Here is a 26964-nt window from a genome sequence, read left to right on the forward strand (position 1 = left end):
ATTGTGCTGCAATATGGTCTCCTCATACTGCTGCCAAATCCAGGCTCTATCATAGTGCCACCCTATGGTCTTGTCATGCTGCTGCCACCTCCAGTTGGCTCATTCCAATTACCAGGCTCTGTTATTGTACTGCCATGTGATCTCCTTATGCTGCTGTTACATTAAACTTGTTAATCTCTTCAAAATCTTCAATTGAAATTTAAAAAATCTCCTTAATCTCTTCAATTGTGACGCCATATGGTCTCCTGACCCTGCTGCCACAGACTCTGTCATTGTGCCGCTCTGCGGCAGTGATTCTAATAGCGGTGCCTGTAATCTGCATGTCATAGTGAATAACAGTATTATTTCACTACCCCAGCACACTCCATATTCATGTTACAACAAGGCAAAGTGTTCTACAGCCCTATTGAGGCTCTATGTAGCCCAGAAATTGGCATTTTTAAGAAAGATTCGCCAAGAATAAATTTGGATCGAACCAAACTTTTTCAGAAAATTTGGCAAATCGACCGACTCAAATTTTTTAAAAATTCGCCCATCTCTAGTGATAACTTGTGAAGCTCTTGTGAACTCTGTGCCAAAGAGGCTTAAGGCAGTGTGGGAAAATAATGGGGGCCACACAAATATTTGACACTTTGGGCCCAATTAGGACATTTCCACTTAGGGGTATACTCACTTTTGTTGCCAAGGTTAAGACATTTTTGGTTGTGTGTTGAGTTGTTTTGAGGGGACTCAACATTAAACACTGTTATACAGGCTGTGTGCTCACTACTTTGTAGCAGAGTGACATTTCTTTATAGTTGTCATGAAAATATATCATAAAATGTTTACAAAAATGTAAGGGGTGTGCTTATTTATGGAAGATACTGTATATTTATTCTGTTTATCAATAGTTTTACATACATTTAATAGGTTGATATCTGTTTATATTTTCATCAAATATTTTCTTACTAATCTCTAAGTGTTACATTACATTTTTGTTGTGATTTTGCAACCTGTTTTATTGAAATATTTTTTCATATACATGTTTGTCACCACTTCTATAGTTTTAGGCTATTTTACCCCCATTCCATACTTAAAGTAACAGCAGCCGTGAGTTACATGCAGCATTGACATATGTCAAGCTCTGACCTCATCTGCCATTTTGCATCACATCTGAAGTGCCAGTCTATAGTGTGCACTTCCCCTTTGCTGCCATGACAAATTTACATCATGTCACGTCAATGATGACGTGACATATCTAGACATATCTAGCACCTGCTGCAGGCCATAACTTCTTGAACCTGTGACAGGGGAATTATTGAATCTTTGCCATTTTTTACCAAGCTTGCAAAGAATAAACAAAGGAACTACAAAATATAGTTCTCCAATGTTTGTTCTTCTACAGATACTTCTTAAAAACAATCAAATAGGGGTTAATCCAATCCTTTTGAGAAGCAATGAATCACAGAGGAAGACAAAACAAACCCGTGATCTGGAACTTCCTGATCACCCACTTAGGGTGGATTAATGAGAAGTACACGACTGTGAAATTACGTGCCCTCTCAGTCACGAAAGTGGTCGTAGTGGTGCATGACCTTGAAATGAATGGAAGAAAACATCACCTGATCCACAATTAGAAGGACCTAAAGGGAAAAAACTGGAGGATACATTAAATATCATGAATGTCATGAATATAAAATACATAAGGAAATAATAAGCCAAAATAATGACAAATAAGAAAAGATATTAGTAAGAAGCCGATTTCACAAGAAGCTTTTTTCTGTTTATTTACAGGAGGAATCTCATACGCTCATGGCCTTGCTGATATTTGTCTGTTTATTTCACCTAAATTTTCCAGTTTTTTTACTGTGAATTATTGTTTAAAATGATTTCTAGTCTTAGCAGGCTTACATGACAGTATTATCAAGGATTCATCATGAGGCCATCTGTCGATTCTGAAAAAAAAAATGGAAAAAAAAAATACACAGATGAGATGGAAAGAACAAGACAGACACGAGGCCAGATAAAAACTGATGGAAAAGCATGTGTCTAGTAGCAAAATAAGAAGTAAAAATCTAGCGTCAATTCTCACACTTAGTGCTAAGGATTATGGTGGCGTAAAAGTCTTTCTAGTAGATACAGAAAAACAGAGGTTATCACTCTTCAAATAATACATACACACATGTACATAATATATGGTAGAAGCAGACCTTGTATCTGCTTAGTGGTCCTTGGAAATAAGGAAGTCTGGACCCAATGGACTCCCCCCTTGTTATTAGGTGCTTAGAACCTGTGCAGGAATAATAAAAATAAATAAATATTAAGATACAAAAAGCTGATCTGTGATTGGTGGTTATGGGCAAAAGCGGACAGTTTTTGTTGTGAAAAATATTATTTCTTCACCCCAATGTTGCAAACACTGGAGTGGGATATTGGCCCAACAGTCATGGGAGGAGGTAGAAGGGTAAACTAAGCCTAAGCCCATCTGTCCTGGTTAGCTTAAAGTGGTACTCCGGTGGAAAACAATTTATTTTAAATCAATTGGTGCCATAAAGTTAAACACATTTGCAAATTACTTCTATTAAAAAATCATAATCCTTCCAGTACTTATCAGCTGCTGTATACTACAGAGAAAGTTCTTATCTTTTTGAATTTCTTTTCTGTCTGACCACAGTGCTCTCTGCTGACTCCAGAGTAGGAGAGGTTTGCTATGGGGATTAGGACAGTTCCTGGCATGGACAGAGGTGTCAGCAGAGAGCACTGTGGTCAGACAGAAAATAAATTCAAAAAGAAAAGAACGTTCTCTATAGTATACAGGAGCTGATAAGTACTGGAAGAATTAAGATTTTTTAATTGAAGTAATTTACAAATCTGAATAACTTTCTGGCACCAGCTGATTTAAAATAAATAGTTTTCCACCAGAGTACCCCTTTAAAGTGGTGTCTTAATGAGGGTCCATTTTAATCTTTGCTGTGAGGTCTTAGTGCTTTGAATTTTAGGGTATGTTCATACACTCCTGGCAGCAGGAAGTTTCGCTATCACTTATTTTAATGGGTCTGCAAATCCTCCACTATAGTGGGTTTTCCGAAGACCCATTGAAGCAAATGGTAGCTAAACTCCCATGTGAATGCACCCTTGAAAATGAAATATAAGATATGATATATATGGCTAAAAAAGATTTATAGTGGCTAAATAATCTTTAAAACAACATTGTGGCAGAGAAATATAGAGGCTTTACCAAAGCTAGAGGTAACCATACACATATCATAGGGTTCATTCACCCCTGACAGCTACCTCTCTTGATCCCTTCATACACATGAACATCGAGCTTGTTTTGGCGATCATGTGTTCTGAATGAAAAAAGGAGGGGTAAACTGCTGCCAGACTTGTCTCGGAGAACAAAGAGTGGGGCTGTTGAAATTCAGCATGGCAGATCTTTTCCTCATTTGTCGGGGGAGAGTCGGGAGGCTACCATATATATTAAACAATGAAGCAGGTCAAACCAAACTATGCTGGACATGTGAATCCAGCCTAACTGGTATGTACGATATTGTAAATTTTATGCCAAAAACAGGATCAGATTGCATCCAAAGAAAGCAAGAAAAACTTAATTTTAAACCAATCAAATGTTTGTTATGTGGTGGCCCAGTACAGGAGTTGTAACCCTGTACCCTAACTGCCCTGTCAGGCAGCCTCCCTGCAGTGTCCTCTAGGCCCCCTGCCCCTGTTCCTCTTGTATAGTTATCTTTAGGCTGTGTATTGTATATAAAAGTGTTATGTCTTTAAGAATCGTTGACATGTGATTAACCAGTGTCATGTGATTGTAAGCAAGTGAGGTATCAGTGACTATTTGACCATAGGGTGACCTATGGAATCCCTCCTAGTCTCCCCCATATAAGCCCTGGGAGGAGCTAGCTCGCTCTCTTGATTTCCAGTGAAGTCTTTGCTGAGGTCCAGTGCAGTCAAGTCCTAAGAGTGTGTCTGGAGTCCAGAGGAGGCTTCAAGTTAACCACGCAGCCACAAGTCTACAAGTCCACAACCCCCAGGTCACAGTCAGAGCCTGGTAAGCAACAAACGGGGTATAGTCAGTTTCAGTCAAGTCAGTCAAAATCAACCTGTCTTAAGTCAGCAACCTGTCTTAAGTCCCAGCAAGCCCTAAGGTCTCTGAAGTCACTGGTCACCTCAGTGGGCCTGGCTAAGCTATATAGACTATTCCACCTATCTAACTCAGTAAAGCTACCATTGTTTCGTAACTTGGTGTCGGAGTCATTATTGCCCCCGTGCCTAGGTGGTATACCTTTGGGTGGTATTAAGAATAAACCATGCCCTGGCATCACGAACACAAGGGGTTAATGCCATCTGCCCCTAAGGCAATTCCATCTGCACTCATCACACCCTCCACCACAAATTTTGGCATCCTACGAACAGGATACGGGTGTGCGCCTTATGCCTAAAGTACCCCCCAAGTCTGAACTGTGTCCAGTGTTACAGCGTAAAACAAAAATTGTGCCAGAAAGTGTACGGGACTTTGAAAAGATTATATCAAGAGGCGCTTGTGAAATAGAGGGGAGGTGAAGAAAAGACTGTTGTTTGCCATTGTGAACTGTAGAGAGTCTGTACCTGAAAGGGTTAACTTGGCCCGGTGATTCCCGTGCGGGTGAGCGGTCGCAGCTCCGCCCTGTCAGTCCCCAGCAGTGATGCCTCTTCAGTACAGCGAGGAGGAACTAAAGAGCACCCAGTGTTGCACAGGTGAAGATTTTGCCAACTGGACCAAAACTGGAAGTTCCCTGGGCGCAGCCATATTGGAGGCTCGGCTGCTGCGCTCATCTCCGCTATCATCTGTCAAACACCTGCTGCAGGGCAAACTCTGCAAACACCAACGATTGTCAGTATCAAGTCTTCGGTGCCCATAACCGTTAGTATTACCACGTTACTGCCTGCAAGCCTGGTCGCAAGACTATCCAAAACCGGGTGCCTGCAAAATAGAGGGGGAATATCCATTACAGTACCCCCATTAGTCAAGTCAAAGCCTCTGCAGCCCTTCAGCAAGCATCTTGAAGAGGAACACACCTTATTTCTCTTAAAGCAACAGCGCACTCAAAAATCAACAGAATGTCTGAACCCAGCACCACAGATCAGCCGGGTGCCAGTGTCCCTTCATCTCCAGCAGCAAGGTCGTCACCTGCTCCAGTAGCCAGGGCCTTTCCCCCCAACCCCCTCCCCACCCCCCCCCCCCCCCCCCCGCCTACATTTTTTTAAATAGAAATTTTAGATTTTAAAATTGAAATTTAAGATTACACTCCCAAGTTGTAATGTCTCGGGCCCCGGTGTGTGGTTTCAAAGGACCAAATTTAACAAGGAGTCACATGTCATATGGCGGCGCAATGACAGAGCCTGAATTTGGCATCAGTATGAGGAGACCATATAGTGACTGAATGACCACCTGGAGTTTGTGGCTGAAGCATAAGGAGACCATATAGTGTCTGAATGGCACAGCCTGGAGGTGGCTGAAGCATGAGGACACTATATAGTGGCTGAATGGCACAGCCTGGAGTTGGTTGAAGCATGAGGAGACCATATAGTGTCTGAATGGCGCAGCCTGGAGTTGGCTTAAGCATGAGGAGACCATATAGTGGCTGCATGGCACAGCCTGGGGTTGGCTGAAGCATAAGGAGACCATATAGTGGCTGAATGGCACAGCCTGGAAGTGACTGAAGCATGTGGAGACCATATAGTGTCTGAATGGCACAGCGCGGAGTTGGCTGAAGCATGACGAAACTATAAAGTGGCTGAATGGCACAGCCTGGAGTTGGCGGCAGCATGAGTAGAACATGTAGTGGCTGAATGGCACAGCCTGGAGTTTGCGGCAGCATGAGGAGACCATATAGTGTCTGAATGGCGCAGCCTTGAGTTGGCTGAAGCATAAGGAGAACATATAGTGGCTGAATGGCACAGCCTGGAATTGGCGGCAGCATGAATAGAATATATAGTGGCTGAATGGCACCGCCTGGAGTTTGTGGCAGCATGAGGAGACTATATAATGTCTAAATGGTACAGCCTGGAGGTGATGGAAGCATGAGGAAACTATAAAGTTGCTGAATGGCACAGCCTGGAGTTGGCGGCAGCATGAGTAGAACATAAAGTGGCTGAATGGCACAGCCTGGAGTTTGTGGCAGTATGAGGAGACCATATAGTGTATGAATGACACAGCCTGTAGGTGGCTGAAGCATGTGGAGACCATAAAGGGGCTGAATGGCACAGCCTGGAGTTCGCGGGAGCATGAGTAGAACATATAGTGGCTGAATGGCACAGCCTGGAGATTGTGGTAGCATGAGCAGACCATATAGTGTCTGAATGGCACAGCCTGGAGGTGGCTGAAGCATGAGGAAACCATTTAGTAGCTGAATGGCACATCCTGGAGTTGACTGATGCATGAGGAGACCATATAGTGGCTGAATGGCACAGCCTGGAGTTGGCGGCAGCATGAGTAGAACATATAGTGGCTGAATGACACAGCCAGGAGTTTGTGGCAGCATGAGGAGACCATATAACGTCGGAATGGCACAGACGGGAGTTGGCTGAAGCATGAGGAGACCATATAGTGGCTGAATGGCACAGCCTGGAGGTGGCTGAAGCATGAGGAGACCATATAGTGGCTTAATGGCTAAGCCTGGAGTTGGCTGAAGCATGAGGAGACCATGAAGTGGCAGAATGGCACAGCCATGAGGTGGCTGAAGCATGTGGAGACCATATAGTGGCTGAATGGCACAGCCTGGAGGTGGTGAAGCATGAGTAGACCATATAATGGCTGAATGGCACAGCCTGGAGTTGGCAGCAGCATGAGTAGAACATATAGTGGCTGAATGGCACAGCCTGGAGTTTGTGGCAGCATGTGGAGACCATATAGTGACTGAATGGCACAGCCTGGAGGTGGTGAAGCATGAGGAGACCATATAGTGGCTGAATGGCACAGCCTGGAGGTGGCTGAAGCATGAGTAGACCATATAGTGGCTGGAATGGACAGCCTTGAGGTGGCTGAAGCATGGAGACCATATAGTGGCTGGATGAGACAGCCTGGAGGTGGCAGCAGCAGCATTAGGAGTCCTGAAAGTGACCCGGTGACAGAGTGGTGCGGTGGGTGGCAATACCAATACTCGGTGACGAAGGTGGGTGAAAGAAGGAGTACTTGGCATCAGATGTGTGGCATCAGGCGGGTGGAAGGATCAGAATAGTAGCTGAGTCAGGTAGGCAGAAAAAAACGGTCTTTTTTGTCAAAGTATTGGTGTGCACAAGTAAGTATTGAGGATATGCATTACGTAAAACTTAACTTTTCTTAGGATAAAATATATGGACCCAAAGTGTTTTTTTAAATCCAACAAAAGGAAAGGTGTGCAAAAAACACAATGTGCCACTAATACCACCAAGTATTTACGTGATGCAAAGACCTCTAAAAGGTGGAAGGGATTAACGTATGGTGCATTGTAACAGGTGTGGGTAAAAACTTCCCCTGTAAGGCCCTACTCACGTACTATTAATTCCCTTATTGGAAAGTGTTACTAGTCCTAAAAAGGGCAGGCCCACACAGGAACCTCTCCCTAATTCCACCTAAAAACACTGCCATTTCCCATGGTTTTTAGTTGGAAATAGGGAGAGGTTCCTGTGTGGGGCTGACCTTTTTAGGATGAGAAACACTTGCCAAGAAGGGAATTAAAGGGGTGTTTCAGGATTTTTTATTTTATTTGACTATGCTACCGGGGCTGTAAAGTTAGTGTAGTTCATTATATAGTGTCTGTACCTGTGTGTGATGGTTTTCTCACAATTCTTCTGTGATTTTCACTCCAATATTTTTTTTTACTAGCATACAAAATGACTGTTGTCTCAGATTTTTCCCAGCTTGCAATGCGGCCGAGACCTCACTCACTAGTCAGCTGATGATAGGGAGCCTGTCTGCTTCAATGGGTGGAGTGATCGCTTGGTGGGAGAGAGATCAATCTCCAACTAATGCAACCGCTGTAGGCACCCTGATTGAAAACCACAGGTCTTTTGTTTTAATGGGTGCGGTGGCTGATGTGTGGGAGGGAGGAAAATGGAATTGTGGGATTTGTAGTGGAAAAAAGAATTGTCAAACAGGAAATAGAAGTTCACAAAAAGCTAGCCACAGTGTTAAGGTAATCTCACAACATAGCCATTTATCCGCAAGACAAGCACAGATCCTTCCTAAGCATGTCCATTAATGTCTGCCAGGTACGTACTAAAATCAACTTATGGTGGAGAACCCCTTTAATAGTGCAAGAGTAGGTCCTTACAGGGGAAGTTTTTACCCACACCTGTTACAATGGACCATACATTGTTCTCTTCCACCTATTTGAGATCTTTGCATCGCATAAATACTTGGTGGTATTGGTGGCACATGGTGTTTTTTGCACACCTTTCCTTTTATTAGATTTAAAAAAAAATTGGGGTCCATATATTTTGTCCTTAGAAAAGTTACGTTTTACGTAATGCATATCCTCAATAATTACTTGTGGTCTAATGCAGAGGAATTTCTGAAACTGGGGATGAGCACCTTAATTATTTTTTGCAGCACAATGAGAGAGCCTGGAGGTGGCAGCATCAGCATGAGGAGACCATATGGCAGTCAAATGACAGTGCCTGGAGGTGGTAGCATCAGCATGAGGAGACCATATGGTGGCACAATGCCAGAGCGTGGAGGTGACAGCATTAGCATTAGGAGACCATAGAGCAGAATGAGAGAGCCTGGAGGTGGCAGCATTAGCATGAGGAGACCATATGGTGGCACAATAACAGAGCGTGGAGGCGGTAGCATCAGCATCAGGAGACCATAGAGCAGCACAATGAGAGAGCCTGGAGGTGGCAGAATCAGCATGAAGAGACCATAGAGCAGCACAATTAGAGAGCCTGGAGGTGGCAGCATCAGCATGAGGAGACCATATGGCGGCACAATGTCCGAGCCTAGAGTTGGTAGCATCAGCATCAGGAGAGACCATATGGTGGCACAATGACAGAGCGTGGAGGTGGTAGCATTAGCATGAGGAGACCATAGAGCAGAAGGAGAGAGCCTGGAGGTGGCAGCATCAGCATGAGGAGACCACGTGGCGGCACAAGGACAGAGCCTGGAGGTGGTAGCATTAGCATGATGAGACCATAGAGCAGCACAATGACAGAGCCTGGAGGTGGCAGCAGCATGAAGGCCATACCAACTGAGGGTTGAGTCTGATGAACCCACCGACTGTTGATTGGGGGTGTCGGATGTCACTTGGGATATAATGGATGACCGAGTGAACCGACCAATCACGGCTGCTGGGTTGCTGGTCGAGACACGACTGCTAGCTAACACCGGGAGTTCAGACCACTCGCTGCGACTCCGGCTGCCATACGCCCCTACTCTGCAGCGACCTCTGTCTGCGCCTGATGAATTTAGGCCTCTGCCATTCCTTTGTGCTCATCCTGGCACTACTGTGCCTCACATACTTATTGCGTATATGAGGGGAGTACAATACACTTCACTACGCTTAAAACAATATTTGCAGGTGTGTACTATTGGCTGTCCTTTGACAGTATCTAGGCCCTTGACAGATTAACAGGTACAAAATAGCACACTACTTAGATGTACGTATGTGGTATGCACTTATGAGGGCAGAAAAATGCGCTACAGTACGATTAAAAAATGTATTGGAGTAAAACACCAGCCAGTGATTACTTTTGCCTGGACTTTCACAGTATCTAGGCCCTTGACAGATTAAAGGGTTTCTCCGGTGCTTAGACATCTTATCCCCTATCCAAAGGATAGGGGATAAGATGCCTGATCGTGGGAGTCCTGCCGCTGGAGACCCCCGGGATCTTGCACGCGGCACCCCTCCTGTGACGTCACGCCTCCGCCTTGTGTGACGTCACGCTCCGCCCCTCAATGCAAGCCTACGGGAGGGGGAGTGATAGCTGTCACACCCCTCCTATAGGCTTGCATTGAGGGACGGAGCGTGATGTCACACGGGGGCTGAGGCGTGACGTAATACGCAGCCGGCCCGGTGGTCGTCGGTAATCAGACCCGGAGCGAACACGCTCCGGGGACTGATTACAAACGGGGTGCCGCGTACAAGATCCCGGGGGTCCCCAGCGGCGGGACTCCCACGATCAGGCATCTTATCCCCTATCCTTTGGATAGGAAAAAAGATGTCTAAGCACCGGAGTACCCCTTTAACAGCTACAAAATAGTACAATACTTAGATGTACGTATGTGGTATGCACTCACAAGGGCAGAAAAATGCGCTACAGTACACTGAAAAAAGTATTTGAGTACAACACCAGCCAGTGAGTACTTTTGTTTGGCCTTTCACAGAATCTAGGCCCTTGACAGATTAACAGGTTCAAAATAGTACACTACTTAGATGTACGTATGTGGTATGCACTTATGAGGGCAGAAAAATGCGCTACAGTGTGCTTAAAAAAACATATTGGAGTAAAACACCAGCCGATGATTACTTTTGCCTGGACTTTCACAGTATGAAGGCCCTTGACAGATTAACAGCTACAAAAGAGTACACTACTTAGATGTAGCTATGTGGTATGCAATTATGAGGGCAGAAAAATGCAATACAGTACGCTTAAAAAATTTATTTTTGCACACGATCAGTACACAACAGTGCTGGAGCACACAAAAGTTGTGTACTAAACCCAAAATTGCACTCTGTCAAAGACTATTAGGAATGGACTGCTGGATATTATACCATCTACAGACTAGTATAACCAGCAGATGATTTGTTGTGGAACAAAGACACAGAATTGCCCTGAAAAAATATTCCTGCCTTCTCTGCTAAGATTTATGAAGTTAAGGCAGCTTGCTGAAATGTATGAGGGAACACACAGTTCTCTGCCCCTCTCTGTAATACTATGCTGTAGAAAGTGACTGGGAGGTTAATGGCTGCAGTAAAAATCCTTTTCAGTGGAAAAAAGCACTGCTCTCTGTGCACCAGAACGCTGATATGACTAGGAGGTGAAACACTGCTGGAAAAAGCTTTTCTGTGTAACACACACACAAGCTGTCCATCCTATCTCTCTGAGGTGTAATGAATGAAGTGACTGGCCACAATATGGCTGCCGATTATCTAGGGGTCTGACATTACTGACTGGCTGCTGATAGGCTGCATTCTGCATGTGATTCAGGGTCATTGCGCCTAACCACCTTGCCTTCCTGCCTTCCCAGAGTTCCTTGCCCCATGTCCTCACATGTGGATCTGCCATTTTAGATGCCATGGAGCCTTGACTGCACTAAATGGAGTTTAATGAAGCGATTTGGGCGATTGAATCGCATCGATATTCGCATTTTTGCTAATCAAATTTATCATGAAATTCGTAACGGATTCGGATTCGTCAGCTTCGATTCGCTCATCTCTAGTGTTAATGGACAGATTTATTGATGCGGCTCATAATAAGTGGGACAAAACCCAACTGAGAATGTTAGCGGTCCAAAACGCCAACATGTCATTCGCCGCTTTCAAAAGACTGGCTATCCAAGTGGTTGAGTCAGGAACTTACTTAGAGGAAGTTTGTACACCCCTTACACTCGTTCAAGAGCCACTACGGGTGGTAGCTAGACCTATACCACCACCGTCACCAGCCCCCGCCCCGGTGTCATCTACTTTGCCAGTCACCGCAGCCTCAGATCTACAGAGTGTTAGGCAGGACATTGAACAACTAAGGCTGTGAAGGAACTTGCACCCCGGGCCGCTCCACCTAACCGGGAACCGCCCCTGCCTAGAAAACCTGCCCCTGCTCTTGTTCCCTGCATTCAATAAATACTCAGGGACTCAAAGACCTTTTTGCACCTACTGTAACAAGTCAGGACATTGAAACATGCAGTGTTGGGATTTAAACGGATTTCCCCTGAGGTCGTGGACCAGCCCTCAGGAAAACAGTCATCAGGTCCAACCCCCCCAATGGCATAAATCAGGACTCTCAATCTATGTCGCCTCCTGCCCCTATGTAAAAGTTATTGTAGAAAGTGTCTTTAAAGGCATTGATAGATACAGGTTCACAAGTGTCTACTATACCTAAAAGTGTTTTTTATCAGCATTGGGATGCTAGTTTATTATGTGAGCCGGATGATGTTAGTTGCGGGTAATGGGAAACCAGTCCCCAGACATGGATACTGGGAGCCAACGATTCAATTAAGAGAGCATGTACTTATCGGGCAGGGAGTGATTGTAACTAATGTCACAGATAAGGGGTCTGCTGAGTTTATATTGGGGATGAACATAATGAAAAATGTTTTGCTGAAGTATTGGATGCCTTGCATGACTCTCTTCCTCATATGTCCCCTATAGGCCAGCGGGCTGTGCAGCACCACTTGAAAGTTCTACCGGCAGAGCAGAAGTTTGCCAACATCAGGTTGGTTACTTTACAACCCAGAGCAGAAGTTTGCCAACATCAGGTTAGTTACTTTACAACCCAATACGGAGACCATCATCTGGTGTCGTGCATGTCCCGGAGTCAAGAATAAGGACTATCAGGCCCTGCTGGAACCTATGCAATTCAAAGATCCTCCTCTTGTCCGATCTGCAAGAAGCCTTGCCGCTGTTACCAATGGGAGAGTCCCGCTGCGGTTAGTAAACCTGTCTGATTCTGCTACTGTCTTTAACCAAATATACTCCAGTAGCTCAGTTGTACCTACTACAGTCGGAGGACATTGTGACAGAACATCTGATGGCCCGACAGCTTGCAGCCCAAGTGGCCGAAAGATACAGTGCGAGCCCTCGGGAGCCCTGGTGGGAAAAACTCCAGGTGAGAGACAACACTACCCCCAAGTGACCAAGTCAATGGAGTCATTAATATTGCCTAAAGGTACCATGAGGCTTTCAGCAAACACCCCACAGACTTCGGGCATACTTCCATGATCCAGCACCGAATCCTCACAGGTGACAGTTCGCCTATCAAGGAAAGACACTGCCTGGTCACATCAGGCATGTACCAGACTGTCAAGAAGATGCTGGCCGACATGAAAGAGGTAGACGTAATCCAAGAAAGTCAGAGTCCCTGGGGGGCACCACATGTCCTGGTCAAGAAGAAAGACGGAATCATCTGCTTCTGTGTCGACTACAGGAAACTGAAGGCTCTTGGGACGGCCTCTTACTTCTCCACCCTGGACTTAACCAGTGGACATTAGCAAGTGCCCATGGCCGTGGAGGATCAGGAGAAGACTGCCTTCATGACCCATGGGGTTGTTCGAGTTTAAAAGTATGCCATTTAGGCTATGTTATGCCCCCGCTATGTTCCAGCATCTGATGGAAAGGTGCCTGGGCCATCTAAATTTTCAAAGTGTCTTATTGTACCTGGACGATGTCATTGTGTATTCCAAGTCCTACCAGGTACACCTCTGTCATCTGTCTTTCAAGTCTTAATCAAGCATGGACTAAAGATTAAACCGTCAAAGTGTTATTTGCTTAAACCTTAAGTCCATTATCTTGCTCATGTTGTCAACGCAGAGGGAGTCCAGCCCAATCCTGAAAAGGTGGAAGCTGTAAAGGACTGACCTATCCCGTGCACGGTGAAATATGTCAGGAGCTTCCTGGGATTTGCCAGCTACTACCACCGAGGAGCAGAGAAGAATGATGGCAATTAAAGCTCATTCAAGTCGGAACTTCTCACACTGGCATGGACCGTGACCGAAAAGTTCAAAGACTATTTGGCTGCCACGCCTTTTACTGTCTACACGGATGATACCCCATTGGCCCACCTGAACACTGCCAAGTTGGGTGCTATCGAACAGCATTGGGCTTCAAGATTAGCCATTTACAGTTTTACCATCAAGTACAGAAGTGACAAGTCAAATGTCATTGCCAATGTACTGTCTCAGATGACCCCCGGCGAAGAACCACCCGTCAAAGACATGTGGGAAGACGTGGAGATGCCCCCATTTTATCAATGGTTCATGAACCAGAATGTTGTGACCGCCCTCATGGACGGTGAGCACAGGTCCGAAAAGGTTAAAGAAGACCTATACACTTGGAAGACTATTCAGGACGAAAGTCAAGTCATGCAGGATCTGTTGGACTACCTTCTGGGATCTTTTGGACTACCGTTTACGCCAGGCCTAGTGTAATTATGAGCTGAAACATCTGTGGTGACAGAGGAAGTGACTGTTTGTGCACAAAGCACTGATGTAACTAAATTCTCTGGATCCGGTCTCTGGTGATCGACTTCATCAGATTCTGGTTCCCCGAAGAGATTTGGCGATGGTCCTCAACGCATACCATGAACAGTCGGGACACTTTGGAGTCCACAAGACCGAAGCTACTGTCAGGCGAAGATTCTATTGGATCGGAATGCAGAGTGACATTGAGAAATGGTGCAGTGAGTGTGCAGTCTGCAACGTCACGAAGAACTCATGTAACCATCCGCGTAAGTGTACGTGCCTGGCTTTTAGCCGTGATCCCTTACTGAGAACTCAGTGTACCAGAACTGTGGAGTGGTACTTTATTGTCAGAGTAATATATTTTGTTCCATTTTTGAACGGGTGCATGCCAATGTGGAATTTTCTGGTTTCAGATGCATTGTAATAAAGTGTATATAATGTGTACATACAAACATGTCTGAGATGTTTCTCCGTGTCTATGACAATTTATATAGGAGGTCTCTTGACTAGGTCAGGAGAAGCATATCCGCTACCTTACTGCCATGACAGTTACCAGCCAGGTACAGAGAATAGTGCAAGTACCTTGTATCATATTTAGTCCGTGTAGCATAGTTAATGATAATACATAACTAATTCAGTGATGTACATAGAGTTTTGTGCATAAACTAGTCAAATGTCATATCTAGTTAGGACTATAGCTAAACTGTATATTTCTAGTCCACAAATAGTCAAATGTTCACATGTCTAACCATTTTTCTTGTCCTCGTGTACAGGGTGCTCTCCTGGCCAGAGGGATCCCCTGCAACTTAAGTAAGACACGTGTAGTGACAGGGTGTCATGTAAAGGTAATATTGTTATATTGTCTAAAGTAAGGTTTAGTTCTGGGGAGAAGTAGCTTCTGCCAATGGGCCCCAGCAGCTAAGTAGAAAGCTTCTGGCAGCACGATCCACATCAGGTGTGTAAAATGTGTTATGTATGCAGTTACAAGGTTTACAAATCCCACATGTTCAAGATCCCATAACCCAAGGAGCATGTCAGGACATTGTCAACAAATGCCACGTGGATTCATCCCCAGTTATTTGTTATTCCTTACTCAGACCTGTGAAGGACATTCAGAATTAATTCCCCAGGAACTGTTGTCATCACCAGGCCCCAGTGGCCACTTCAGTCGTCCGCCCTCCAGGACAGGGCACCAAGGACGGCTGTGTTTAAGAGAGGGAGTTTGTGGTGGCCCAGTACAGGAGTTGAACCCCTGTACCCTAGCTGCCCTGTCAGGCAGTCTCCCTGCAGTGTCCCCTGGGCCCCCTGCACCTGTTCCTCTTGTATAGTTATCTTTATGCTGTGTATTGTATATAAAAGTGTTATGTCTTTAAGAACCATTGATATGTGCTCAACCAGTGTCATGTGATTGTAACCCAGTGAGGTATCAGTGACCATGTGACCTTAGGGTGACCAATGAGACCCCTCCTAGTCTCCCCCATATAAGCCCTGAGAGAAGCTAGCTCACTCTCTTGATTTCCAGTGAAGTCTTTGCTGAGGTCCAGTGCAGTCAAGTCCTAAGAGTGTGTCTGGAGTCCAGAGGAGACCTCAAGTCAACCACGCAGCCACAAGTCTACAAGTCCACAACCCCCAGGTCCCAGTCAGAGCCTGGTAAGCAACAAACAGGGTTTAGTCAGTCTCAGTCAAGTCAGTCAAAGTCAACCTGTCTTCAGTCAGCGTGGCCTGCATCAAATTGTCCCAGTCCACTGCAAATGCCAGCAAGCCCTAAGGTCTCTGAAGTAACTGGTCACCTCCGTGGGCCTGGCTAAGCTGTATAGACTACTCCACTTGTCTAACTCAGGAAAGCTACCGTTGTTTCGTAACTTGGCGTCGTAGTCATTATTGCACCCGTGCCTAGCCCAGGATCCAGCCTTCTGGTGGTAATGAGGATAAACCACGCCCTGGCATCATGAACACAAGGGGTTAATGCCATCTGCCCCTAGGGCAATTCCTTCTGCCCTGATCACACCCTCTACCACAGTTACTGTATAAAATACATGGCAGTTATGCAGTCCGTTAATACAACTAGTAAAGGTTTAGTAAAGAATTAAACTTTAGTCATAGGTGGGAAAGCAGAACATGCAGTTGATGGAGAATATAGAAAGTCTATGGGGGAATTTAGTAAAATTTGCACCTGGCACAGATAAAAAATCACAATTTTTTGTGCAAAACCCTTTGTGCAGATCTGCTTGTAACGTGGGCATGCAAAATTTACTACAATTTATGCCTGATAGCTGAAATTACTCTGAGCTGGCATAGATTTCTGAGGTTGCATTTATGCAGAGATGTGCTTCTCTTGCTATATCCAGTGCTGAAGGGGTGGTTTCTTAAAGGGGTACTCTGGAGGGGAAAAAAAGGTTTTCCAATCAACTGGTGCCAGAAAATTATTCAGATTTGTACAATACTTCAACTTAAAAATGTAAACGTTCCAGTACTATAGCTGCTGTATGCTCCAGAGGAAGTTGTGTGTTTCTTTCCAGTCTGGCCACAGGGTTCTCTGCTGACACCTCTGTCTGTGTTAGGAACTGTCCACAATAGGAGATGGGCATTTGCTCATGCTCTGGGCAGTTGCTGACATGGACAAAGGTGGCCGCAGAGAACACTGTGATCAGACTGGAAAGAACAACACAACACGGATCAAACAGCAGCTGATAAGTACTGGAAGGATTAGAATTTTTAAATAGAAGTAATTTACAAACTGTAAAACTTTCTGGCACCAGCTGATTTGAAGTACCCCTTTTAGACGGGCATATGAAAAGCTGTTCTTAGTAAGTTCACCAGAGAGACTGGATTCCACCGAACATTCCTGCCCCTTTGTTTAACCCCTTAAGGACCAGGCCCATTTTGGCCTTAAGGGCCAGACCAATTTTATTTTTGCATTTACGTTTTTTCCTCCTCGCCTTCTAAAAATCATAAGTCTCTTATATTTCCATCCACAGACCCATATGAGGGCTTGTTTTTTGCGTCACGAATCGTGCTTTGTAATAATATCACTTATTGTACCATAAAATGTATGGCGCAACCAAACAAATATTATTTATGTGGGAAAATTGATAAGAAAACCGCAATTTAGCAAATTTTGGAAGGTTTTGTTTTCACGCTGTACATTTTCTGGTGTGTTTTCTTTATTCTGTGGGTCAATACAATAAAAATGATACCCATTGTATATGCCTTTCTATAATTGTACCACTTAAAAAAAAATCTCAAACCATTTTAACAAAATTAGTATGTTTGAAATTGCCCTATTTGACCACCTCTGTATATGGGGCAATATGGGGGCAAATTTTTTGCGCCATGATCTGTAGTTTTTATCAGTACCACTTTTGCTTAGGTTTTATTTTTATTAATTTTTATAATACATTTTTTTTTTATTTATAAAATTTGACAAAAAAGCAGCAATTTTGGACATTTTATTTTTTTTACGTTTATGCCGTTCACCGTACGGGATGATTAACAATATATTTTAATAGTTCAGACTTTTACACACGTGCGAAACCAAATATGTGTATAAATTTTTTTTTTATGCTTTTGGGGGGGTAAAATGGGAAAACGGACGTTTTACTTTTTTATTGGGGAGTGGATTTTTCAAAATGTTTTACTTTTTTATTTTACATTTTTTTACTTTTTTTTTTACACTTTTTATGTCCCCATAGGGGACTATTCATTGCAATCAGTTGATTGCTAATACTGTGCAGTGCTATGTATGGGACATAGCACTGCTCAGTATTATTGGTGATCTTCTGCTCTGGTATGCTCGATCTCAGTCCAGAGCAGAAGACCCCGGGAGACAGTCGGAGCAAGGTAAGGGGAACTCCGGCTGCCATGCTGGACGATCGGATCCCCGCGTCAGCGCTGCGGGCGATCCGATCATCCATTCAAAGTACCGCACTGCTGCAGATGCTGTGATCTGGCATCTGAGGGGTTAATCACGGCATTGATCACGGCATCTGAGGGGTTAATGGCGGACATCCGCGCTAATCCCATGCCATCCCAACCATGTGTCTACAAATGAGAGCATAAAGGTCACTATGTCTTTGAATACGACTATGCAGAGATTGCTCAAACTTTCCATACACACATGTCTGGCATTGTTGCTTCCTAAACTTAGCCCAAAACTAGTTAGCCAATAAGTGTTTAGCAAACCCAGATTTGGGATGTGGTTCTTAGTAAAGTTTATAATAACCTGGTATCCCTTTAGTTAGGGTAGGGTATAAGAATAAAATAGAGAGAATTTATCAGAATTCTGTAAGATTTAGTTGCCAGGGCCTACCCAATGATGCGCAGAACCAAGCCTGATCCTTGCAAGGAACTACAGAAATACCTTGAGTACCAGCTTTACCCTGGGCTAAGGGACAAATCTGCTGCAGCCTTCAAGACAGAGTCCAATGTCACTACCTTTCTAGCCTAAAACGGTAACATTTAGGCCAGGACCTCTGGTTTACACATTCTTATACCAATGGGAGCCAATTGGTTTAATTCTCATCAGCTCGGGTATTCTATATGTCTCAAGAACTAACTCAGAACACCTACAGTCCTTCACAGGTTAACTCTGCACCAACCACACCAACTTTTGATGTTTTATCTCTGTTGTAATGGGCAACTGTTCTGGAAATGTGCTTATGTGGATGATTTGGTACAGTTCAGTAAAGTAACCTGTTGGCTTGCACTACTCTGTACACTGGTTCTTCTGTCTCCCAGAGACCCATTTACATCTGCAATACCATAACACCATGGGCACTACCAAGTATCATAGGCCAAGCCCTGTACGCAGTTCTACTATCAGGAATTTCTTTATGATATTTTACATATTTTCAAACTGGGTTCACAATGCTGTCCATCACAGGTATCCATCACTGATGTATACTGTGACGTACAGCAGACATTTATTCATAGATATGAATGGTGTTGTAACACTCACAGTTAGAAGACAGGAACACTGGAGGTAGTGGATCCGCTGGACCTGTGTGGCAGATGACGCGGGCCGGACAAGGGAGCGGAGTCTAAGATGCCGCTGGTTTTCACCAGAGCCCGACACAAAATGAATGGTCTTGCTGCAGCAGGTGGCACCCAGGTCGCTTCCAGTGGCACGACTCGACCACACAGGCGGCTGAGGAAATTTGAGGCACAGGAGGGATACAGCAACTCGTAGTCAGGATAGCAGAAGGTCAGGGCTGGTGGCTCAGGAACGTAGTAAGAGGTCAGTAGGCAGGCGGCACAGGAGCAAGGTCAGGTCACAGAACAAGGGATCAGAAACACGGCAAGGCAAGTCACAATAACGCTTTCTCAATAGCACAAGGCAACAAAGATCTGGCAGAGATGTGTGGGAGGAGCAGGAATTTATAAGTGAGGCACAGGTGTAAAACTAATTATGGGTGTACTGGCCCTTTAAATCTTATAGCTCCGGCACGCGCGCACCCTAGGAGACGGGGACACGCGCGCCAGAGCTGAGAGGTGGGGGAGGAGACAGCAGAGAACCGAGCTAAGTGACGGGCTGGGATTCGCATGCGGGCGAGTCCCGCAATGCGAATCCCAGCCCCACTGGCTGGTGGAGAGACCAGGGCAATGTGCTCACGGCCAGCGCGAGCGGCCAGAGTGCGGATCGTAACAGGTGTCAACTACTATAAGTCTCATCCTGTACGATGTGGCGTGCAGGATGCCAATGGATACATGTGATGGACATTATACACATAACATGTTTGTGAACCTAGACTGTTAAATATAGACTGAACACATGCACATTAAATACCCATTGTTAAGGGGTAGTTGGCTGGTCTCTTATTAAACATGGTGCATCCATGAATATCCGTGTGCCACACACTGAAATCTATGCCAGCTATGAGCTACTGTAGATTTCACATATAATTTATGCCATTTTTCATTGTATGCTATAGTAAATGTTCTGAGCTGTGTGAGGCGTCCAAGCCAAACCATTTTTTTTTTTTTTTTTTTTTAAGTGCCAAGTCTGTTGTAAAGTATGGCTGAAAAGTTGAAATTTTTTTACTTTTACAATGCATAATAAACTCTCTCATAGACTTTCTGAGTTTTTGCAAAGTTATTGGCAAAGTGGCAAATCTGCCTCCAAGTCCTGAGAAAAATCCCCTGTATGGTTGATTTATGCTAAGGATGTTCTTTCGTCAGAGGCATAACTTATAGATTCTGGGCCCCGATGCAAAATCTGCTGTGCCAATTATAATACTGGTCTCTTATGGGGCAGATGTGCTTTGGATCCCCCTTAGGCACCAGGGCCCTGCGACTACTACCTCTGCATACCCTTTAGCTACGCCCCTGTCTGCAGTCCACTGACAGAGTACTACTATATAAACAGTGGGGTATATTTACTAATGCATGCCTATAAACATAGCACTAATGGCCAATGTAGACCAAGAATCTGCAATTGACATTTATTATTTCCGTCATGGCACGCTAATTGCACAGTCTATGCCAGAGGGGGTGTTTAGTGGACATGGTAGCACCCCTGACCACCTATACTTTATTTTGCAATGTTTACTTCAAATTGTGACTTTAACATTCATTGACTATTGCATATGTCTGTCACTTTACCTATCACTGAATAGTCCATATGTCTGAAACTTTACTATGAAAGTGTTATCCCCTCTACACAGGTTGGGGGATAAGTTTAGTGCTGAATGCCCCCATAGAGGCTGTGTTCACACTATTTTTCAAACTTGTAGTACAAAGTCTGGATTTTTTTCAATGAATAGTGCAACTTTTACCGCAAATTTGGAAAATAGAAATAACATTGCAGGGTAACCTTACCACTAGTGGCGTTACCGCTAATTAAATGCCTAATATGAACACAGCCAAAAAGATGGTAAAAATCTATGAATGATGGTTAACCCCTTAAGGACCCAGCCAATTTTCAGTGTAGGACCCGGCCATTTTTTGCACATCCGACCACTGTCACTTTAAGCATTAATAACTCTGGAATGCTTTTACCTTTCATTCTGATTCTGAGATAGCTTTTTCGTGACATATTCTACTTTATGTTAGTGGTAAATATTCGTCGATACTTGCATCATTTCTTGGTGGAAAATTCCAAATTTTCATGAAAAAATAGAAAATTTCGCATTTTTTTTTAACTTTGAAGCTCTCTGCTTGTAAGGAAAATAGACATTCCAAATAAATTATATATTGATTCATATATACAATATGTCTACTTTATGTTGGCATCATAAAATTGACATGTTTTTACTTTTGGAAGACATCAGAGGGCTTCAAAGTTCAGCAGTAATTTTCCAACTTTTCACAACATTTTCAAAATCTGAATTTTTCAGGGACCAGTTCAGTTTTGAAGTGGATTTGAAGGGCCTTCAAATTAGAAATACCCCACAAATGACCCCATTATAAAAACTGCACCCCTCAAAGTATTCAAAATGACATTCAGTAAGTGTGTTAACCCTTTAGGTGTTTCACAGGAATAGCAGCAAAGTGAAGGAGAAAATTCAAAATCTTCATTTCTTACACTCGCATGTTCTTGTAGACCCAGTTTTTTTATTTTTGCAAGGGGTAATAGGAGAAAATGACCCCCAAAATGTGTAACCCCATTTCTTCTGAGTATGGAAATACCTCATATGTGGACGTCAAGTGCTCTGGTAGCGAACTACAATGCTCAGAAGATAAGGAGAGCCATTGAGCTTTTGGAGAGTGAATTTGTTTGGAATGGAAGTCAGGGGCCATGTGCGTTTACAAAGCCCCCCGTGGTGCCAGAACAGTGGACCCCCCCATCACATGTGAATCCATTTTGGAAATTACACCCCTCACAGAATTTAATAAGGGGTACAGTGAGTATTTACACCCCACTGGCGTTTGACGGATCTTTGGAACAGTGGGTTGCGCAAATGAAAAATTACATTTTTGTTTCTGTTCCAAAAATCTGTCAGACACCTGTGTGGCGTAAATGTTCACTGTACCCCTTATTACATTACATGAGAAGTGTAGTTTCAAAAAATGGGGTCAAATGTGGGGGGGGGGATCCATTGTTCTAGCACTATGGGGGCTTTGTGAACACATGTGGCGTTCAATTCCAGACAAATTTTCTCTTCAAAAGCCCAATGTTGAGCATTGTAGTTCACCAGCAGAGCACATTACATCCACTTATGGGGTATGTTCTTACTCAGAAGAAATTGGGTTACAAATTTTGGGGGGCTTTTTTCATATTTTCCTTTGTGAAACACCAGCATTTTAGTGAAGAAATTTTTTTTTTTTCATTTTCCCATCCAACTTTAACGAAAATTCATCAAACACCTGTGGGGTGCTAAGGCTCACTATACCCCTTGTTACATTCCATGAGGGGTGTAGTTTCCAAAATGGGGTCACATGTGGGTATTAATTTTTTTGCGTTTATGTCAGAACCGCTGTAAAATCAGCCACCCCTGTGCAAATCACCAAATTAGGCCTCAAATGTACATAGTGCACTTTCACTCCTGAGCCTTGTTGTGCGCCCGCAGAGCATTTTACGCCTACATATGGGGTATTTCCATATTCAGGAGAAATTGCGTTACATTTTACCCCTACATATGGGGTATTTCCATATTCAGAAGAAATTGCATTGCAAATTTTGGGGGTCTTTTTTTTCCTTTTACCGCCTGTGAAAATAAAAAGTATGGGGCAACACCAGCATGTTAGTGCAATTTTATTTATTTTTTTACACTAACAGGCTAGTGTAGCCCCCAACTTTTCCTTTTCATAAGGGGTAAAAGGAGAAAAAGCCCTCCAAAATTTGTAGTACAATTTCTCCTGAGTATGGAAATACCCCAAATGTGGCCCTAAACTGTTTCCTTGAAATACGACAGGGCTCCGAAGTGAGAGAGAGCCATGCGCATTTGGGGACTAAATTAGGGATTTCGTAGGGGTGGTCATAGGGGTATTCTACGCCAATGATTCCCAAACTGTTGCTAAACTCCCAGCATGCCTGGACAGTCAGTGGCTGTCCGGAAATGCTGGGAGATGTTGTTTTGCAACAGCTGGAGGCTTTGTTTTGGAAACACTTCCGTACAATACATTTTTCATTTTTATTGGGGGGGACAGTGTAAGGGGATGTATATGTAGTGTTTTACCCTTTATTATCTGGGAGTGTAGTGTAGTGTTGTTAGGGTACATTCACACTGGCGCAGGTTTACGGTGAGTTTCCCGCAAAGAGTTTGCGCTGCGGCGAAAAACTTCAAGCAGGAAACGTACTGTACATTCAAACGTACCCTGTACATTCACATGGGGGGGGGGCAAACCTCCAGCTGTTTCAAAACTACAACTCCCAGCATGCATTGACAGAGAGGCACACTGGTTGGAAAACCTTCAGTTAGGTTCTGTTGCCTAACTAAGTATTTTCCAACCAGTGTGCCTCCAGCTGTTGCAAAACTACAACTCCCAGCATGTACGGATCGCCGAAGGGCATGCTGGGAGATGTAGTTATGCAACAGCTGGAGGTACGCAACTACAACTCCCAGCTTGCCAAGACAGCTGTTTGCTGTTTGGGCATGCTGGGATTTGCAGTTTTGCAACATCTGGAGAGCTACAGTTCAGAGACCACTGCACAGTGATCCCCAAACTGATGCCCTCCAGATGTTGCAAAACTACAAATCCCTGCATGGCCATACTGCAAACAGCAAGATCTGGAGGGCTACAGTTTAGAGACCACTGTATAGCTGTCTGGGCATGCTGGGAGTTGTAGTTTTGCAACATCTGGAGGGCTACAGTTTAGAGACTACTGTATAGTGGTCTCAAACTGTAGCCCTCCAGATGTTGCTAGGAAACTCACCGCCTTCCGTAGGATCCAGGGAGCCAGCCGCACGTCATCGCCCCCCGCCGATCTCCACCGTCGATCGTCGCCTCCGCTGCCACCGGATGGGTAAGTGGACTTCGGTGCCGGTCCCCGTCGGTTTCCCCGTCGGTTTCCCTGTTCTGCCCCGCCTATTGTGGGTGGGCAAAACGGGGAAACCGAAAGTTATCCCCCCCGCCCCCGATCTGCTATTGGTTGTCGCATCTATAAGATGCCACCTCACTCCTATTCCTTCAGGGGGATCATGGGTGTCTTGGACAACCCTGATCCCCCTTATTTTCTGGGTCACCGGGTCACCATAGACCCGTGTGACCCGGAATTGCGCAAATTGCCAGTGTGAATTCACCGGAGATTTGCCGTGATCACCGACATGGGGGGGTCTGATGACCCCCCTGGGCATTTGCGCAGGGTCCTTAACTACCAGGGTCCCATGACGTACCGGTACGATATGGGTCCTGAACAGGTTAAAAGCCATGAATTTGGTAAAATTTTCTCACTGGTTTGAGTCATGGGTGCTTTAGTGGTTTCCAGACACCATCTCTAGTTCCAAGCCCATCTTCCCATAGTCACTTTTCATAAAACTAGCAAATCATCTCACAAAGTCTGCTTGTTTTTCTGTGCAGTTTTCATGCATCACTCATACGAAATTCAGGCCAGCTGATTGCACAGAATATGTGCGCCATATTGCACCAAAACCGAGCCAATGTCTTCATTTACATTGCAGCATATTCTTGAATGTTACATTTTGTATTTACAATGTGCATTTCTGTGCCAAGTAATCCGAGCACATAATGCTCCATAAACCTATGTCCTGCACTCTTGTCATAGGTCACCCTTTATTCAACCTAGTGGCTTCAAAAATCCCCGATATCAGTGACTTAAAGACACACTTGGGCAATTAGCCTAATGGAGTGTAAAACACTTCCATACAACATCCAATTAAACAAACAGCAATCCACTTCCCGGAGTCTCTGAGCATATGACTGGGGACTTTTCATATTGAAGAGCTGCTATTAAGCATATAAATAAGAAAAGAAGGGTGTTTTTAAACAAGACACCACAGGGAGTACAGTACATCGCTTACCCCGCAGCTCCATGTATATTTAATATGTGCCGTGAACCATGGAGATATTTTTTTTTCATTGTTTTTTTTTTTTTTTTTCCAATCAGCAAGTGCTAAACCGGGTCCATTAAATAAAAGTCATTTCTTCCATAACCCGTATTAGTCGGCACCATGTTCCGTGATAGCGCTATCATATTCTTTACGTGAGGTGAAATTACAGGTCAGGTGCTTTGTAATGTATGTACAGTCAGTGCTGAATACCTAATAACCTGTCATTCCTGGGATTTGGATGTCACAATACAGCTGACAGCAGTAATGCTACAAGGCATTGCTTTGATGAGAGCTTTGGGCAAATCATAAGGAATATTCCTTGGCCACATCATGAGAAGGTTACCGAGGAGAGCGTCTCATTCTTCCCTGACCCCATGATCTGACAAGTGACACCTACAAAATGAACAGCTCTCCGCTTTAAATTGTTTAACTGTAGCCTGATCAGTTTTATTATCTTGCTAATCCAGATATCAGCCATTTCATCAGAATGGAAGATATGCATATCATGAATTATTTTGACATTGAGACCTTTTAATTTTCGCCAGCAATATTTCATTGCACCAATCAGGGGATGCAGTCAGTGATGCCGCTCGCTTCCCGGGATGTCAGAGGACAGTGCACTTGTGACAGCACCAAATCATCTGGGAGCTGTAAAGAGCCACGGCTGCAATGATTATTATCTGCTGTACTCATGCATTTCATTACAGCGCAGCAGAGCCTTCCCTTCCAGACAGACTTTATCCAGACAGGCGTTTGTGTGTCACCATTCCACCTGTCATTACAGCTGCACTACCGGCAACTTGATGTTGGTTTATTACTAAACAGTATTATATGGTACCTAATATTTAGGCAATCATTTATGTACCGTATTTTTCGCCCCATAGGACGCTCCGGCATATAAGACGCACCCAATTTTAAATGAGGAAAATCTAGAATACAATGTAAAGTATAGGTCACAGTGATCTTCAACCAGCGGTCCTCCAGATGTTGCAAAACTACAACTCCCAGCATGCCCGGACAGCCGTTGGCTGTCCGGGCATGCCAGGAGTTGTAGTTTTGCAACATCTGGAGGTCTGCAGGTTGAAGACCACTGGTATAGGAGGTAATACTCACGTGTCCCCGCCACTCCGGACCCATCACCGCTCGTCACCGCTGCCCTGGATGTCGCCCTCCATTGCTGTCACCGCATCCCCGGGGTGTCCCCATCGCTCCGGAACGCCTCTGCTGCCCGGTATCCTCGCTCTCCGTCGCCGCCATCACGTCGCTACGCACGCCGCTCCTATTGGATGACGGGGCGGAGTGCGCGATGACAACGAAGGAGAGCGCCGGCCATGCAGGGGATCCCGGCACGGAGCAGACACCGAGGAGGCAGGTAAGGTCCCTCCCGGTGCAGCCGGGTTAGTGTCACTTTCGCTTCAGACGCGGCGGTCAGCTTTGATCGCTGCGCCTGAAGGGTTAATACAGGGCCTCACCGCGATCGGTGATGTCCTGTATTAGCCGCGGGTCCCGGCCGTTGATGGCCACAGTGACCGCCGCGATAGGTGTGTATTCGCCGTATAAGACGCACCAACTTTCCCCCCCCCCCCCCAGTTTTGGGGAAGAAAAAGTGCGTCTTATATGACGAAAAATATGGTACATAGAGGGGAAATTATCAAACCATTTAGACAGCTTTTTTCGTCTACATTTGTTGCATGACAAGTCGTAGGGAGGCTCTGTTCGATATTTTCTGCAACAATTTATTTAGAATTTCCAGTAAAAAAGATGAAGCGGAGCACTCACCAGACCTTGAATGTAGATGGGTTTTATTGACCGGTTCGATCAAAGGCACATCGGGGGGGGAAGAGGTGGTACAGACAGGGGAGTGTGACTTAGAGACGCGGGGGTATA

General features: G+C 44.7%; 1 long non-coding RNA gene across 1 annotated transcript in view; it reads right to left on the reverse strand.

Annotated features, from left to right (window-relative positions):
* Nucleotides 1-1749: 1749 nt before the first annotated feature.
* Nucleotides 1750-26964, reverse strand: part of LOC130274120 (uncharacterized) — a 38461-nt gene continuing 13246 nt past the window's right edge. Inside the window, exon 3 of the long non-coding RNA XR_008844250.1 lies at nucleotides 1750-1934. This is a non-coding gene — a long non-coding RNA (uncharacterized LOC130274120). The remainder of the gene's footprint in view (nucleotides 1935-26964) is intronic.

The sequence above is a fragment of the Hyla sarda genome, chromosome 5 (genome assembly GCF_029499605.1).
Source record: "Hyla sarda isolate aHylSar1 chromosome 5, aHylSar1.hap1, whole genome shotgun sequence".
Classification (NCBI taxonomy): Eukaryota; Metazoa; Chordata; class Amphibia; order Anura; family Hylidae; genus Hyla; species Hyla sarda.